This window comes from Meles meles, chromosome 21 (assembly GCF_922984935.1).
Source record: "Meles meles chromosome 21, mMelMel3.1 paternal haplotype, whole genome shotgun sequence".
In the NCBI taxonomy this organism is placed as follows: domain Eukaryota; kingdom Metazoa; phylum Chordata; class Mammalia; order Carnivora; family Mustelidae; genus Meles; species Meles meles.
Window position 1 is genome coordinate 32276745 of NC_060086.1, and position 6000 is coordinate 32282744.

A 6000-nucleotide genomic window follows, 5' to 3' on the forward strand; every position below is an offset into this window, starting at 1 on the left:
GCCGCCCTCCCACCCCCATTCTGCTGTCGCACAATCATTTCTGACTCTGACCTGCCTGTCTCCCTCTTAGAAGGACCCTTGTGATTACATTCAGCCCATCTGGATTATCCAGGATAATCTCCGTATCTCAAGATCCTTACCTCAAGGGTCATCTACAAAGTCCCTTTTGCTGTGCAATATAAAGTATTTCTGGGGATTCGGGTGTGGACATCTTTGGAGGGCCATTATTCAGCCAACTGTACCCCCTTTATCACGTCTTCCTTCTCTGTAACCTTTCTGATCGCTTCTGACAGCCATTGATTATCTTCGCTGAAATGAAATTGCCCATTTTCTCTGTTGGTCCGGCACTATTTCATTCAGTCAGTCAATAGACCAATATTCTCGAGCACTATGATATGCCAAGCATATGTAAACTATGCGCTTGTGGCAAGGGTTTGTATTCGCAATGCCTTTTTTAAAAATCCGATTGCCTAGAGAAAGACAGTTATGGTCTCTCTGATTGGAGGAATTTGAGAGGCAGGGCAGGGGATCGTGCTGGGTAGGTTGGGGAAAAAATGAAACAAGATGGGATCGGGAGGGAGACAAACCATAAGAGACTCTTAATCTCAGGAAACAAACTGAGGTTTGCTGGGGGGGCCGGGGGTGGCGGGAGAGGGAGAGGGTGGCTGGGTTATGGACATTGGGGAGGGTCTGTGCCATGGTGAGTGCTGTGAATTGTGTCAGACTGATGATTCACAGACCTGTACCCCTGAAACAAATAATACATTATATGTTAATTAAAAAACAACAACAACAACCTGGGGCGCCTGGGTGGTTCAGTGGGTTAAAAAGCCTCTGGCCTTCCGCTCAGGTCATGATCCCAGGGTCCTGGGATTGAGCCCCGCAACAGGCTCTCTGCTGGGCAGGGAGCCTGCCTCTCTCTGTTTCTCTCTCTCTCTCTTTCTCTCTCTCTGCCTGCCTCTCTGCCTACTTGTGATCTCTGTCTGTCAATAAATAAATAAAATCTAGGAAAAAAAAAAAAGCCCGATTGCTGCCTAGAGGAAATTGTGGCCTTCATTATGAAAAAAAGAAAAAGAAAATTTCCCTGATGGTCCCTACACCATTTCCTTGACCAAATTTGTTAGAATACTAGAGCAAAGTTGGAGACCGGAAGCAGGAAAGTGGGGTGGGGAGCGATTAGGGTGGTGGTCAGGTGAAATACAGGAGGCCCAGTTAACTTTAAAATATCAGATGAACAATGCATACATTTTTCAGTATAAGTATACCCCGTGCAATATTTGGGCTAGGCTTATACTAAAAAATCTCACTGCTCATCTGAAATTCAAAGTGGACGGAGCACTCTCTGTTTTTTAAGCTTACTTTGCTAAATCTGGCACCCCCAGAGGATGGTGCAGACAATCCCTGAGAACCCACACCTGGGTCTGTTACCTACAAGGCATTCAACGTTTTAACCCATTCATTCCTAGAAACCCAGGGAGGGAGGGGAAATGCCAATGATCTGCAGGGACATAGATCCTCCAAAATCTATGGTCGTCTTTATCAAGCAGCTCAACGTATTTGCTTAGTGGGAGTTGAAAGAAAGCGAAATAAACACTAAGAAGGCTGAGATGGTTTTACATGGGTTGCGATATACTTGTCTCTTCTTAAAAACAATAAAAGATCCGATTATTAAGGACAACTTACTGCTCAAGCAAATGCTGAAGGACTTGCATAGCCTTCAAGGAAGAGGAGATGCTCTAAGATAAATTAATTCATTATATCGGTGCTTCATCATCTGGGCCAGCTGTGATGCGGAGCCCTCCGGCAATAATGAGGCAACGCATTCCATGTGACATTAATATCCCTGAACAGTGGGCGATAGCTGGAGAACACATCGCCGTGTGAAAATGTAAGAGAAGAATTTTGCAAGGAAGATTTTCAGCAGGGAGTAAGCTCTGATGTGGCAACTGAGTTTCAGTGAACAGCGAAGGAGCACATTAAAAACACATTAGGATGATTACAATGAATCTTATTGTAAACTTTTCTTTAAAAAATATTTTATGTATTTATTTGACAGAGAAAGACAAGCAGCAGAAGCAGGAGAGGGAGAAGCAGGCTTCCCGTGGAGCAGGGAGCCGGATCCCAGGACGCAGGGATCATGACCTGAGCCAAAGACGACAGTTAATGACTGAACCACCCAGGCACCCCTACAATGAAGCTTATTATAACAGTGATTATTTCCTATTATTTAAATGAATCGGGACTTCGTAAGAACCACCCTGTGGGCCAGAGTGTCTAAAATCTTCTATCTCTTCAAGATTTCTCTGAAGTTTCTATTAACAAACGAAAGGCATTTATGCTTAAAAGTCTGCAAGACAGGACTGTTTTCCAAAAACGCAGTTGGTCAAGGCTACCCCTCAAAAGTAAAAAAGAAAAGAGGGGCACCTGGGTGGCTCAGTTGGTTAAGCATCTGCCTTTAGCTCAGATCATGATCCTGCGTCCTGGGATCGAGTTCCGTGTTGGGCTCTCTGCTCATCGGGGAGTCTGCCTCTCCTTTTAGCCCTCCCCCTGCTCGTGCTCTCTCTCTCAAATAAATACATAAAATCTTTTTTAAAAATTTATTGTATTTGGATGGGCAATGGGATTGAAATGATGGAGGTAAGAGTGAGGCACTACCATGACTTTACTCCCAGTCAGAACATGCACTCGGAGATAAAGGACCGGTGCTCCAGCTGGAGAAGGTTAGAAGGGATGTTAGGGGAAGAAGCTATCAGCCTGCTTCCCACCAGAACCTCAGTTTCTCCTTCTTCTTTTTTTTTTTTTAAAGGATTCTATTTATTTATTCGACAGACAGAGATGACAGAGTAGGCAGAGAGGCAGGCAGAGGGAGAGGAGGAAGCAGGCTCCCTGCTGGGCAGAGAGAGCCCGAATTCAGGGCTCGGGGCTCAATCTTAGGACCCTGAGATCATGACCTGAGCCAAAGGCAGAGGCCTTAACCCACTGAGCCACCCAGGTGCCCCTCAGTTTCTCCTTTTAGCAAGAACAACAGTAAGCAATTCTGTCTTGAAATCATTACATCTCAGCTCTAATGTGAAAAAGCCATGCCTAAAATTTCTGTCTCTAGGACCCAGGCAACTCTCACACCCTTGACATTGACACAGATTATGGGAAAGGTGCTTGGATCCATACGATGGGTTTAATCTTGATGTTGGCCAGAGCTGGAACAAAACGCTGAGGTAAAGCTGTATCTGTTCTTTGCTCTCATTTAGCAAGTCTGGAACACTTCCTCATCCTTCTACCCTGCCCCCAGTAGAATACTAAAATACGGCATGGATTTCTCCGCAGGGGATGGTGGACTGGAGAGTCCAACCTGCAACCTGGTGTTTTGAAATGGTGCCATTTGGAAGAAATATTTGAAGTAGAGCCTTTCTCTGCCTCAGAAACTCTGTTTTCACCAGTTTTATTTTAAGTAACTATTCTGCCCACAGTTGGTGTGGGATAATAGAGCAATTACATTTATTTCATTAATTTTCCATTGTTAAGTTTTGGGAAAAAAAGAAATAGCTTTGCAAGTAAGTCCTCCTAAATGCATTAAAAAGAGAGGAAATTTAAAAATCTGAAATCATGGAAAACCCAACATTAGAGGTAGCTTAAAAGATACCGCCTATTCAACATACAAATGAATTAAGAATTTCCACATAAAAGGTGAATTAATTATGGAGGCTTTTCTTCTCCAATTATGCTTTTTTTTAACCTCTGAAACTCCAGTTACTATAGGAAATGTATAACTCTACTAATATGTGGAAGAAATAACTAATTAGTAGAATACTGATCTGGGAAGGAGTTTAGTACTCTATCCATCTGATCTGATCAGAGAGAGAAGTCACGTCGTAATTAGAACAGGGAAAGCAGGGGTGCCTGGGTGACTCAGTTGATTGTCTGCCTTTGGCTCAGATCATGATCTTGGGGTCCTGGGATGGAGCCCTGATTGAGGGAGTCTGCTTCTTCCTCTCTCTCTGCTGCTCCCCCCTGCTTGTACTCTCTCATGCTCTCTCTCTCTGGCAAATAAATAAACTCTATTAAAAAAATTTTAGGGGCGTGACAACCTGGACCTGCTCAGTGGGTCAAGCCTCTGCCTTTGGCTCAGGTCTGATCTTGGGGTCCTGTGATTGAGCCCCGCATCGGGCTTTCTGCTCAGCGGAGAGCCTGCTTCCCCCTCTCTGCCTGCCTTTCTGCCTACTTATGATCTCTCTGTCGAGTAAATAAATAATCTTTTAAAAAATTTTAAATAAAATCTTTTTTAAAAAGGAGGAAGTATAATACAGTCAATTCTTATTTTTCAAAGTAGTTATATTCTATAAAATTGCTATGAACACTTAAATTAGCGAATGTTGAACCATGACTTTGAATAACAGCAGGAGTATCAGGAGGATAGGTTTTGGGCTTCCAAGTAAACTTTTGCAAGTAGTTGAGTTCGCGAATATGGAATCCGCAGATAATGAGGATTGACGCTATGCAGAATTGTTCATGGGGAATTGGATTAACGAGGGTTTGGATAATACGAGAAGTCTAGAGTTTAGAAGGGGCAGCTGTACGGAGATAGCACTACTGCCGGGGCGGAAATAAAGCAGACAAGGAAGACCCTTCTGCCCTCCCCGGGCTGATATCCTGATCTTGCTGGGAGGGCATAGCTCTGGCTCACTGAATGGCAATGTCAGTGGCTATCGTGCCCTGCTGGCCGGTGGCACTTGCTGGAAATCTGCCCTCTAGGGTAAGATTTCGTGGGGCAGGGTCTCACGGGAGGTACTCTGCTGCAAAACCACTGGGGGCTAAGGGTGCCAACATGGGATCTTGTGATTTATAATAAGAAATATTTATTTGGTCCTCATTCCGGTTCCGCCTGAGAGCTCCTAAAACTTTTGGAATTTCCTGAGCGATAAGAGAGCGTTTTTTGTTACAGTATTTGGTCTTTTGTCCTCAGTTCCTGAAATAGCCCCAGAGCCTTGAAGTTGAAAGGGGTGTCTTATTATTCATAACAAGCCCCTTTCAACCACATGGGAGTTTCTGTGAATGAAGTGACTTTTGGAAAGCCTCTGGGGCAGGGGGCGGGTGGGGGAGTGGGAGGGGGTGTGGGGGTTTGGTTGCCAGGGAAACTGACCATGGGATTAGAGAGAAACAACCCACTTGCATTGGGCATCTGAAGGGGGAGGACAGACTTTGGGACTGACCCTTTGTGGGATCTCATATGAGGTCTGTGTAGACAGTGTCAGAGCTGGGTTAAATGGTAGGACACAGGAAATGGCTTGGTGAGTGGAAAACCCACACATCTGGTGTCAGAAATGAAGTAATGTTGTAATAGAGAATTGAGAGTTCAAGACCAGTTGCAGGAGCTGGGCCCTGAAGGTATTACCAGGAAGCACTTGGAATCAAAACACTATCTTCCTGCAGTGGCTCCCTGGCGCCCTCTACTGACGAACTTAACATTGCACCAGTTGACAAGGAGCAAATATTTGCAGGGCCCAGATCCATTGTTACGAGCAGGCAAAAATAATGCATTTGGAGCCGGAAGATGATAAATTCCTAAACTGCATTCTGTTGTATCATTGAGACCTATAAAAGGTTAACTAGCAATTTGAAATTCTATCAGTAATGAATAAGTGTATTTATTTTCTTCTACTCTGACAGTGGATTTTTAAAAAGATTTTATATATTTACTTGAGAGAAAGCTAAGAGAGAGACAGAGGGAGAGAGCACGCACAAGTAGGGGGAGGGGCAGAGACAGAAGCCCTCGACGTGGGGTTCAATTGTAGGACCCTGAGATCCTGACCTGAGCCAAAGGCAGATGCTTCACTGACTGAACCACCCACGTGCCCCTAATAGTAGATATTATTATTATTTTTTAAGATTTTATTTATTTGACAGAGAGAGAAACAGTGAGAGGGGAAATACAAGCAGGGGGAGTGGGAGAGGGGAAGCAGACTCCCCTCCAAGCAGGGAGCCCGATGTGGGACTCGATCCCAG